Genomic DNA, 13,452 nt, shown 5'->3' on the forward strand with positions numbered 1-13,452 from the left:
TTTTAGGCAAACAGTAGAAAACAGGTGGCCTCTCTGGGGTGCCAAGGATGAATGTATATTCATTTTCATTAATAATCTCATCCTCCAATGCTTTTTTACATATGCTAGGCAGTTGAGCACTAAATTCAGTCGTCGGGTCACCACCCAATTTTTTATGTGTGATTGTGTCATCCAGTTGTCTATGACATTCATTATTATAGTCCTCTGTATTTAAAATCACAATTCCGCCCCCTTTATCAGCAGGGTGGATTGTGATTCCACTAGTGGACTGTAATTCTTGCATAGCTATTTTATCTGTGTGGCTAATGTTCATCTTTTGATGGGGTTTGGTGTTAACCCCTACAGGATCCATGACGTAACGTTACATCCCGACACCCTGGTACTTAAGGACCCATGAAGTACGCGTACTTCATGGAGAATTCCGGCCCCCGCTGGGCAGGAATAGGACCCGGATGCCTGCTGAATGATTTCCCGTGCAAACGCCCAGGGGGGTCATCAGACCCCCCCATGTCGGCAATCGCGGCAAATCGCAAATGAATTCACACTTGCGATTTGCGCGATTCTGGGTCATTCCGGGTCTATGGTGACCCGGAATATAAGCGGGATCGCGGTTGTCTAAGACATCTACGATCCCCCTGAAGGGATAGGAGTGAGGTGGCAGGGGTGCCACCCCTCCTATCCCTGCTATTGGTGGTCTAGACGCGACCACTAATAGAAGATTGTGGGCGGGGGGGGGGGGGTTAACTTTAGTTTTCCCCGTCCGGCCCACCCACAATAGGTGGGGCAGGATGGGGAAACTGGCGGGGACCAGTGCCGAAGATCCACTTACCCATCCGGGTGGGCGACGGAGGCTGCGGGCGACGGAGATCGGCGGGCGGCGATGTTGTGCGGCTGGATCGTACGGAAGCCGGTGAGTTGCCTAGCAACATCTGGAGGGTACAGTTTGAGACCACTATATAGTGGTCTCTAACTGTAGCCCTCCAGATGTTGCAAAACTACAACTCCCAGCATGCCCAGACAGCTGTTTGGGCATGCTGGAATATGTAGTTTTGCAACAGCTGGAGGGCTACAGTTTGAGACCACTATATAGTGGTCTCTAAACTGTAGCCCTCGAGATCTTGCAAAACTACAACTCCTAGCATGCCCAAACAGCTGTTTGCTGTCTGGGCATGCTGGGATATGCAGTTTTGCAACAGCTGGAGGACCACAGTTTGGAGATCACTTTGCAGTGTTCTCTAAAACTGTAGCCCTCCAGATGTTGCAAAACTGCAAATCCCAGCATGCCCAAACAGCTGTCTCGGCATGCTGGGAGTTCTAGTTGCGTACCTCCAGCTATTGCATAACTACATCTCCCAGCATGCCCTTCGGCGATCAGTACATGCTGGGAGTTGTAGTTTTGCAACAGCTGGAGGCACACTGGTTGGAAAATGCTGAGTTAGGTAACAGAACCTAACTGAAGGTTTTCCAACCAGTGTGCCTCTAGCTGTTGCAAAAGTACAACTCCCAGCATGCACGGTCTGTCAGTACATGCTTGGAGTTGTACTTTTGAAACAGCTGGAGGTTTGCCCCACCCCCATGTGAACGTACAGGGTACATTCACACAGGCAGGTTTACAGTAAGTTTCCTGCTTCAAGTTTGGGCTGCGGCAAATTTTTCGCCGCAGCGCAAACTCCTGGCGGGAAACTCACCGTAACACGCCAGTGCGAATGTACCCTAAAAACACTACACTAACACATAATAAAGAGTAAAACACTACATATACACCCCCTTACACTGTCCCCCCCCCCCCCCCAATAAAAATGAAAAACGTATTGTATGGCAGGGTTTCCAAAACGGAGCCTCCAGCTGTTGCAAAACAACAACTCCCAGCATTTCCGGACAGCCACTGACTGTCCAGGCATGCTGGGAATTTAGCAACAGCTGGAGGCACCCTCATTGGGAATCAATGTCGTAGAATACCCCTATGTCTACCCCTATGCGATCCCTAATTTAGTCCTCAAATGCGCATGGCGCTCTCTCACTTAGGAGCCCTGTCGTATTTCAAGGAAACAGTTTAGGGTCACATATGGGGTATTTCCGTACTCGGGAGAAATTGCACTACAAATTTTTGGGGGCTTTTTCTCCTTTTACCCCTTATGAAAAGGAAAAGTTGGGGGCTACACCAGCTTGTTAGTGTAAAAAAAGAAAACATTTTACACTAACATGCTGGTGTTGCTCCATACTTTTTATTTTCACAAAATTTGTAACGCAATCTCTCCTGAGTAAGGAAATAGCCCATATGTGGGCGTAAAATGCTCTGCGGATGCACAACAAGGCTCAGGAGTGAGAGTGCACCATGTACATTTGAGGCCTAAATTGGTGATTTGCACAGGGGTGGCTGATTTTACAGCGGTTTTGACATAAACGCAAAAAGAGAAATACCCACATGTGACCCCATTTTGGAAACTACACCCCTCACGGAACGTAACAAGGGGGATAGTGAGCCTTAACACCCCACAGGTGTTTAATGAAAATTCTTCAAAGTTGGATGGAAAAATGAAAAAAAAACAAAAACATTTTTCACTAAAATGCTAGTGTTACCTTAAATTTTTCATTTTCACAAGGGTAAATAGGAAAAAAGCCCCCCAAAATTTGTAACCCCATTTCTTCTGAGTATATACATACCCCATATGTGGATGTAAAGTGCTCTGCTGGCAAACTACAATGCTCAGAAGAGAGGGAGCGCCATTGGGCTTTTGAATAGAAAATTTGTCCGGAATTAAAGGCCACGTGTGTTTACAAAGCCCCCATAGTGCCAAAACAATGGACCCCCCCCCCCCCGACATGTGACCCCATTTTGGAAACTACACCCCTCACGTAATGTAATAAGGGGTACAGTGAGCATTTACACCCCACTGGCGTTTGACAGATCTTTGGAACAGTGGTCCGTGAAAATGAAAAATTATTTTTTTTTCACTAAAATGCTAGTTTTCCTTCAAATTTAAAATTTTTACATGGGTTAATAGGACAAAATGCCCCCCAAAATTTGAAACCCCATCTCTTCTGAGTATGGAACGTCAAGTGTGGACGTCAAGTGCTTTGCTGGCGCACTACAATGCTCAGAAGAGAAGGAGCGCCATTGAGCTTTTGGGAAAAAAAAATTTGGGAAGGGAAGTCAGGGGCCATGTGCATTTACAAAGCCCCCCGTGGTGCCAGAACAGTGGAACCCCCCACATGTGACCCTATTTTGGAAACTACACCCCTCACAGAATTTAATAAGGGGTGCAGTGAGTGTTTACACCCCACTGGCATTTGACAGATCTTTGGAACAGTGGGCGGTGCAAATGAAAAATTACATTTACACATCCAACTTTAACGAAAAGTCGTCAAACACCTGTGGGGTGTTAAGGCTCACTGGACCCCTTGTTAAGTTCCCTGAGGGGTGTAGTTTCCAAAATAGTATGCCATGTGGGTTTTCTTTTCTATTCTGGCATCATAGGGGCTTCCTAAATGTGACATGCCCCCCAAAAACCATTTCAGAAAAACTCACCCTCCAAAATCCTATTGTCGCTCCTTCCCTTCTGAGCCCTCCACTGCACCCACAGACACATATGAGATATTTCCTTACTCGTGAGAAATTGGGTTACAAATTTTAGGATGACTTCTCTCCTTTTACCCCTTGTAAAAATTCAAAAACTGGGTTTACAAGAACATGCAAATGTAAAAAATGAAGATTTTGAATTTTCTCCTTCACTTTGCTGCTATTCCTGTGAAACAGCTATAGGGTTAACACACTTTCTGAATGTCATTTTTAATACTTTGAGGGGTGCAGTTTTTATAATGGGGTAATTTATGGGGTATTTCTAATATGAAGGCTCCTCAAATACACTTCAAAACTGAACTGGTCCCTGAAAAATTCAGATTTTGAAAATTTTGTGAAAAATTGGAAAATTGCTGCTATACTTTGAAGCCCTCTGATGTCTTCCAAAAGTAAAAACATGTCAACTTTATGAAGCAAATATAAAGTAGACATTGTATATGTGAATCAATATATAATTAATTTGGTATGCCTATTTTCCTTAAAATAAATGCAACATTTTCAAATTTTTCATCACATTTTGGAATTTTAGAAATTATGCAAGTATTGATGAACTTTTACCAATAGTGTGTATAAGAGTCAGTTTGTCTGGCACTGCATATATTGAGCCTGGCTTGGCGTGTGAAGCACAGCAAGTAGTGGAACCTGGGAGACATGGGAGACAGGTGGTGACACAAAACGCTTCCAAACAATGGATAAAAGAAGAAATCTGAGGAAAGCACTCACCACTCTTCAGGTATGATTTCTTATGCTTTGTTATGCGCCTGTTCCACATGAAAAAAGTGCACGGTGCATATAATCCAGCAGCAGGCGGCTACATCAGGGATACTCCTAGGAACCGGTGTTGATGATATTTTACCACTAACATAAAGTAGCATATTTCATGAAAAAACTCTCTCGAAATCAGAATGAAAGGTAAACGCATCCCAGAGTTATTAATGCTTAAAGTGACAGTGGTCAGATGTGCAAAAAATTGCCGGATCCTTAAGGTGAAAATGGGCTGGGTCCTTAACCCCTTCCCGCTATATGACGTATGAATACGTCATGAGCGGGCTCCCGCGATAGAATGTGAGGTCACGAGCTGACCCGTCATATCGTGTCGGTCCCGGCGGCCGTCAACGGCCGGGACCCACGGCTAATACCGGACATCAACTATCCCGGTGATGACCGGTATTAACCCATCAGATGCAGCAATCAAAGTTGATCGCCATGTCTAAAGTGAAAGTAAGCTTTGCCGGTTAACTCAGTGGAGCTGTTCGGGACCGCCGCAATAAAATCGACACATGGAGAGGAAAGGTCCGATCCACAGTCAACTATCAAGACACGGACCAGAAAACACATGCCGCGGGAGCCACAACAGAGGTGGAGACCTCCAAGTAGGAATAGAGAACGTTTAAGATCCTACAAGGAAAAAAGCAGAGCCTTCAAAAACAGTAGGTCCCATAAGGAAAATAATCCTCCGACATCAAAGAAAGATAGGAACACACCGACAAAAAGGCACCAGGAAGGGCCACAATGGATACTGGAAAGACGCAACCCCCTGCAAAGGAAAACCCAAACAGAGGGGCCAACAACCAATGTATGGAGCACTCCAACTCCAATAACATGGGAGACTATCCCTTTCTGGCTAAAAGACTAATGGAGAACGGAAATACCACACCAAAAGGAGATGATGAAATTCCCATGGCTACCTAGGAGACCCATGAGGACCCTGATCGTAACATCCCAACCCTCTTGGCTGATGAGTCTTTGTATCTACTCCTGCAACTGGCAAAGGAAACCACATCCCTAGCCCTCCCCCTACATCATTCACAAACATGAGCATGAGAGGAAATGAACCAGGGACCCATCCATTGATCCCCATTTCGTCCGAGAAGGATCTAATAGAAATATCCGATAAATAAATGAGACGGGAGAAGAACCTCAGTACCATACTGAAGAAGACGGTAGAACTCCACCAAGGAGCGGTAATCAAACCTCACCGGCTTTTTTAGATTTCCCTCGGATACGCACACCAGGTCCCACGTACCACTCACGGACGGAATCACTAACCACCTTGATAACCGAATACTACAGCCCATCGAGGCTGAAAAGAAAAGCACCGGAGGAAGACAGACAAAAAAAAAAAAAAGGACGAAGAGGAGGGGCGGAAAAAAACACCATACAGAAGCCCAAAAAGAAAAACAAAAAAGTACACTGAGCATCTTTAACTTGTCCTTCCATGTACTCTCACAATCAGAGAGGGAAGTTCTCACAAGGGGACTATCATTCTGCCCATCAGATAAAATAAATGAGTTTGAACTCTTTGTGGATCTACACAACTATGTAAGAAAACTCACCTTAGCACGTCATTTTGAGAAGACAAATAAAAACTCCACCACCAACACTGTTACAGTGATGGATACCATCACCCTCAACCCCCCCCCCCCCCCCCACACACACACACTGGTCTGAAACCAATATCAGACTTTAACCCTATACACCATAGGGGTCACCACTTGGAAACTTTTTTTCTCGATGGTCACTAAAGATTTTAGGACCATCAACAGGGACAATCATTACAAGCAAAACCTTACCAAGAGACAAAAAGAAGCCTTGAAATCATTGGCCGATAACACAGGTATCGTCATATGGAATGGCGACAAGGGCGGGTGGATAGTAATCCAAGACAGAGACGTATACATCCAAGAAGCTTTACGGATCATAGCTGATCCAAGCTACTACTTGCCTCTGACTATGGACCGCACCAAGGAATTTATAGATGAGTGCCATCACATAATAGAGGTGGCCTTTACAGAAGGTGTCCTCACAAAAAAAGAAAAAGAATATCTGAAGGTGAGGAACCCTAGGACACCAGTCTTTTATCACCTCCCTAAAGTGCATAAGGACATCACAAACTCCCCTGGACGATACATAATTTTGGGGGTCAATTCTATCACTTGCAATTTGTCACACTACGTAGAATTATTGCTGCAGAAGTATGTCATTTGCCTGCCATCATACTTAAAAGATACCCCCACTTTGATCGAACTCTTACAACACCAAGAGTGAAAAGAAGATTTACATATGGGCTACCTTAGATGTCACTGCCCTGTACTCCACATAACATTCCACATAAAAAAAGGCATTGACACCATTGCCAGAACACTGGACTTGGATCAGTCCATGCCAGTGGAACAGAAAAACTAACAAACAGAACAAACAAACCAGTGGACAGTATTGGCTTCATACTCAGCCACAATTATTTCAGTTTTCAGGCACAACTCTTTCTTCAGACCACGGGCACGGCGATGGGGATGAAATTCGCCCCTTCGTTCACTAATCTGTATATGGGGGGGGGGGGGGGTATGAGGAGATATACATCCTCGCCAAACACACTTGGAGAAAATACATTAAATTCTACAGACGTTATATAGACGATCTACTGTTCGTATGGAGAGGGACCGAGAAGGATTTTACAGACTTCACCACACATATGAACAACAACGACTGGAATTTGTCATTTTCAGGTAAATACGTTGCTGATAGAATGGAGTAGTTGGACCTTGAATTGTCCAGTATAAGCTGAACATTATCACGAAGACAAACTTTAAAACTGTCGACTGTAACAGTCCGTTAGACTATGGGAGTTGCCACTACCAAAGGTGGAAACACAACATCCCTTATGGTCAGTTCCATCGAATAAGGAGGAACTGTACAAGAACATCAGATTTTATCCGTCAAAGCAGAAATATCAAGAAAAGGCTCACTGATAAGGGCTATCCGAAAATGATAGTAGAAGCAGCATACAAGAGGGCACTGGAACAAACTACAAGCACCGAGCAGAAAAAGAGAACCAACAAGAAGGGAATGGAGCATGCACAGAAAGGCCGAATGCCGAAGAAAACAGGACACCTTTTGACCACAAATACAATTTTAATACCAACTTCTCAGCAGGACATTCCAAAATCAAAAAAATTGTAGAAGCGCATTGGGGTATTCTACACATGGACCCTATTTTGGGTAAATTAATCCCTGTTAAGCCCAATTTCACTTATAGGAGAACTAGAACCATCAACAATATCGTAGCCCCTAGCCATCTCAAAGAAAAGACCCAAACTGCAAATAAAGGGGACAATGATTCGAAATGTAATAGGAGTAATTAAAAAAAAAAAAACATCCGGATGCTTCAGATGCGGAATGAGAACCTGCAAACTATGCAGAAACATCAATCATGGAGCAACATCCTATACTAGTCAAACTACCAGTGAAACATTTCATGTTAAGTCCATACTACACTGTTCATCCATCCACCGAAACGCGTCTGTTTTATCCTGGCATTGGAAATAAATGACTTCTTGTTTTTAAGCATCTTGCTTCATGCAAGTTTATTTGCACGGATTGCGCCGAGGAACCCCGACCCGTTTTTTCAACCCCTGTGACAGCAGGATGAGTGACAAGCCAGGAACCTGCACAGAGCCCTGCTTCTCCTGCCCTCACTACCTGTATTTGGACTCCTCATAGATACATACAGGCAATAGCTGCAAGGAAAGCATTTTTTAACCCAAAAATAAATTTTTTTTTTTATCAATGTATATTACAAATATACATATAATGGTTTTATCTACATTATATCAAAAGTTTTTGTTGGAGACAGGTACAATTTAACAGAAACACATTTCCATAGGAGATGTTCCAAGCCCGCATCACTCATACCACATTGAAGACATTCAGGAGAGGTTCTCAAACCACATTTAACAAGACTCTCAGGTGTATAGTAATAGTATAGTATAGTAACAGTATATTCATTGATACAATTCCTCGGCTTTTCTCCATATCATTCCATTAATCATCAGAAAATTCTCCCAATTCCCTTTTCTCCTACTCAAAAACTCAATTCCTTGAAAAAACAGCAACATTATTTTATAAAAAAAAAAAAAAAAGGATTGAATTTTCATAGAATTTCCCCTAAGCAATTCAAATAAAATATGTGACTTTATAATTAACTTATCTTTATTCATAGTGGCAATAGGCACGATGAATTTGAAAAAAAATTATATCTACAACTTATTATCTGGATCAATGTTATGCCCCATAAATCTTTTTTTTCTTTTTTATATCTAGTCATGATTACCAGGTTAGATATAAAAACAATACCCCCTAGCTTGTTAACCTTGCTACTCTAATCCACCCATCCCAATTTTTACCTTGGTAGCCTCTATGCCTCTCTTGATGCATCCTATGACTTTATTAACCATTGATACCCAACCTCTGCTTCCTATCACTGAGCCTATTCCCAGCAACCCTATTTCATGTACTAACCTTTAGTGTGGCTCAGTATCAAATCCCTCAGAAAAGTCCAGATATACAATATCCATATTGGATCTGGTCCAATTTATAACTGACCTCCTCATAGAAGCTGATCAGATAAATCTATAAGAAGCTGATAAGACAGGACCGAACTCTCTTAAACCCATGTTTTTTAAGGTACTTCAGAATAGCATCTCTCAGAAAACCTTCAAATCTTTTACCCAAAATAAATGTTAACTTACCAGCCCATTGCTCCCAGGATCACTTTTTGAATATTGGCTCCACATTTGCTAAGCGCCTGTCCTGTTAAAGAAACCCTGTCATTATACAATCTACACATATACAAAATAAGGGTCTGTCTAAGACAGTACTTAGTTCCTGCAAATCTTGTGATTTTTCATTATCCCTAGATTGGTATTTTCCTTATCCTTCTCCACCATTACACCCAGATTATTTCTTAGGAAGACAAAATGTTTAGTTTTAAGTTTCTTATTATTTATGTGGGTGAAGAATATTTTGGGGTTCTTTTACTTATTGTGGCTGTCATTCTCTCTATTGCAATTTTTGCTAATGTTATTTATTTATTTTTACATTATATATTCTTCTCCTTACTTTTAATGCCTCCCCACTACCTTTTTGTTTTAGTAGTCTGAATGCTTTATTTTGATCATTTATGAAATCCCTAACTATTTTGGTTAACCACAATGTGTATACCGTATTTTTCGTCCTATAGGACGCACCGGCGTATAAGACGCACCCTATTTTTAGGTGCAAAATCTAAAAAATTTAAGATTTTGAACCCAATAGTGGTCTTCAACCTGCGGACCTCCAGATGTTGCAAAACTACAACTCCCAGCATGCCCGGACAGCCGTTGGCTGTCCGGGCATGCTGGGAGTTGTAGTTCTGCAACATCTGGAGGTCCGCAGATTGAAGACCACTGCATAGGAGGTAATACTCACGTGTCCCCGCCGCTCCGGACCCGTCACCGCTGCCCTGGATGTCGCTCCATTGCTGTCGCCGCGTCCCCGTCGCTCCGGAACGTCTCTGCTGCCGGCCGGGTATCCTCGCTCTCCGTCGCCGTCATCACGTCGTTACGCACGCCGACGCACGTACGCGACGACGTGATGGCGAGGAAGGTGAGCGCCGGCCATACAGGGGATCCCTGAACGGAGAAGACACCGAGGAGGCAGGTAAGGTCCCTCCCGGTGTCCTGTAAGCACTAACCCGGCTATTCAGTCGGGCTATTCGGGACCCGAACAGCCCGACTGAACAGCCGGGTTAGTGTCACTTTCCCTTCAGACGCGGCGGTCAGCTTTGATCGCCGCATCTGAAGGGTTAATACAGGGCATCACCGCGATCGGTGATGTCCTGTATTAGCCGCGGGTCCCGGCCGTTGATGGCCGCAGGGACCGCCGCGATAGGGGTGTATTCGCCGTATAAGACGCACCGACTTTTCCCCCCCAGTTTTGGGGAAGAAAAAGTGCGTCTTATACGGCGAAAAATACGGTACTTTTGGGTGAAAAATAATCCTGGCTTGTCCCTGCAGCTATTGCCTATGTCTCTCTGTGCAGAGACAAAATACAGGAAGTGTGGGTGGACAGGCAGGGCTTTGTGCACAGAGGACAAGCAGGGTCTGTGCAGTGAGGCTCTGTGACATGCTCCCTGCTCACAGCAGAATGATTGACAAGCCAGGAGCCTGCACAGAGCCCTGCTTGTCCTGTCCACACTTCCTGTAGACAAAAGCTGCAGGGACAGCAATTTTTTTTTACCCCAAAAAATAAAAAAATTTTAAACAAATTTATATTACAAATATACATTAGTATTATCTACATTTTATATATAATTTTAAAACAAACCACAGATACACATTAAATATTTTCAATCAATCACGTTAATGGGAAAAAGCTGCAGTACCAGACTTTGCTGTATTAAAGGGGTACTCCGGTAAAAAAACTTTTTTTTTAAAACAACTGGTGTCAGAATGTTAAACAGATTTGTAAATTACTTCTATTAAAAAAGCTTCACCCTTCCAGTACTTCTCAACTGCTGTATGCTCCACAGGAAGTTCTTTTTACATTTCTTTTCTGTCTGAACACAGTGCTCTCCTGTTGACACCTCTGTCTGTTTCAGAAACTGTCAAGAGCAGGATAGGTTTGCTACGGGGATTTTCTCCTGCTCTGGACAGTTCCTGAGACAGACAGAGGTGTCAGCAGAGAGCACTGTGGTCAGACAGAAAATAAATTTAAAAAGAAAAGAACTTCATGTGGACATACAGCAGCTGATAAGTAACGGAAGGGTTAAGATTTTTTAATAGAAGTAATTTACAAATCTGTTTAACTTTCTGGCACCATCTGATTTTCAACGGAATACCCCTTTAACCCCTTGAGGACTGAGCCCTTTTTTGCAATTCTGACCACTATCACTTTATGCTTAACTATGGGATGCTTTTACCAATTATTCTGATTCCGAGATTTTTTTCGTGGCATATTCTACTTTAACACAGTGGTAAATTTTCATCGTTACTTGCATCCTTTCTTGGTGAAAAATCCCCAAATTTCATAAAAAATAAAAAAATTTAGAAACTCTCTGCTTGTAAGGAAAATGGATATTCCAAATACATTATATATTGATTCACATATACAATATGTCTACTTTATATTTGCATCATAAAGTTGAGATGTTTTGACTTTTGGAAGACATCAGAGGGCTTCCAAGTTAAGCATAAATTTTAATCAGAATTTTTCAGGGACCAGTTAAGTTTTGAAGTTGATTTGAGGGGTTTTCATATTAGAAATACCCCATAAATGACCCCATTATAAAAACTGCACCCCCAAAGTTTTCAAAATGACATTAAGAAAGTGTGTTAACCCTTTAGGTGTTTCATAGGAATAGCAGCAAAATGAAGGAGAAAATTCAAAATCTTCATTTTTTTACACTCATGTTCTTGTAGACCCAATTTTTGAAATTTTACAATGGGTAAAAGGAGAAAAAGCCCCACAAAATTTGTAACCCAATTTCTCTCGAGTAAGGAAATACCTGATAGGTGGATGTCGAGTGCTCTGTGGATGCACTACAAGGCTCAGAAGGGAAGGAGCGACAATGGGATTTTGTAAGTTTTTCTGAAATGGTTATGGTGCCAGAACAGCAAAAAAAAAAAAAAAAAAAAAACTACATGGCACACTATTTTGGAAACTATACCCCTCAAGGAACATAAGGGGTCCAGTGAGCCTTAACACCCCACAGGTGTTTGATGACTTTTCGTTAAAGTCGGACATGTAAATTAATTTTTATATTTTTTTCACTAAAATGCTGGTTTTCCCCCAAATTATACATTTTTGCAATGGGTTATAGGGGAAAATGCCACCCAAAATTTGTGACCCATCTCTTCTGAGTATGGAAATACCCCATGTGTGGACGTCAAGTGCTCTCTTGGTGCACTACAATGCTCAGAAGAGAAGTAGTCATATTTGGCTTTTGGAAAGCAATTTTGCTGAAATTGTTTTTTTTTTTTGGGGGGGGGGGGGGGGCATGTCGCATTTAGGAAGTCCCTATGGTGCCAGAACAGAGAAAAAAAACCATACTATTCTGGAAACTACACCCCTCAAGGAACATAACAAGGGGTACAATGAGCCTTAACACCCCACAGGTGTTTGACAAATTTCCGCAAAAGTTGGACAGAAAAATTACAAATTGATTTTTTTCACTAAAATGCTGATGTTACCCCAAATTTTTCCTTTTCACAAGGGGTAATTGGAGAAAAAGTCTCCCAAAATGTGTAACCCCATTTCTTCTGAATATGGAAATACCCCATATGTGGATGTAAAGTGCTCTGCGGGTGAACTACAATGTTCAGAAGAGGAGCGACATTGGGCGTTTGGTGAGAGAATTTGGTTGGAATAGAAGTTGGGGGCCATGTTCGTTTACAAAGCCCCCCCGTGGTGCCAGAAAAGTGGACCCCCCCCCCACATGTGATCCCACAGAATTTAATAAGGGGTGCAGTGAACATTTACACCCCACTGGCGTTTGACAGATCTTTGGAACAGTGGGCTGTGCAAATGAAAAATCAAATTTTTCATTTTCACGGACCACTATTCCAAAATACTGTCAGACACCTGTGGGGTGTAAATGCTCACTGTATCCCTTATTACATTACATGAGGGGTGTAGCTTCCAAAATGGGTTCACATGTGGGGGGTCCACTGTTCTGGCACTATGGGGGCTTTGTAAACACACATGACCTTCAATTTCGGACACATTCTCTCTCCAAAATCCCAATGGCATTCCTTCTCTTCTGAGCATTGTAGTTCGCCCGCAGAGCACTTTACATCCACATATGGGGTATGTTCTTACTCAGAACAAATGGGGTTACAAATTTTGGGGGGCTTTTTTTCCTATTCTCCCTTGTGAAAATGAAAAATGTAGGGTAACACCAGCATTTTAGTGAAAAAAAATTTTTTTTTTCATTTTCACCTCCAACTTTAACAAAAATTTGTCAAACACCTGTGGGGTGTTAAGGCTCACTATACCCCTTGTTCCATTCCGTGAGGGGTGTAGTTTCTAAAATGGGGTCACATGTGGGTATTGTT

Source organism: Hyla sarda, chromosome 5, assembly GCF_029499605.1.
Source record: "Hyla sarda isolate aHylSar1 chromosome 5, aHylSar1.hap1, whole genome shotgun sequence".
NCBI classification, from domain to species: domain Eukaryota; kingdom Metazoa; phylum Chordata; class Amphibia; order Anura; family Hylidae; genus Hyla; species Hyla sarda.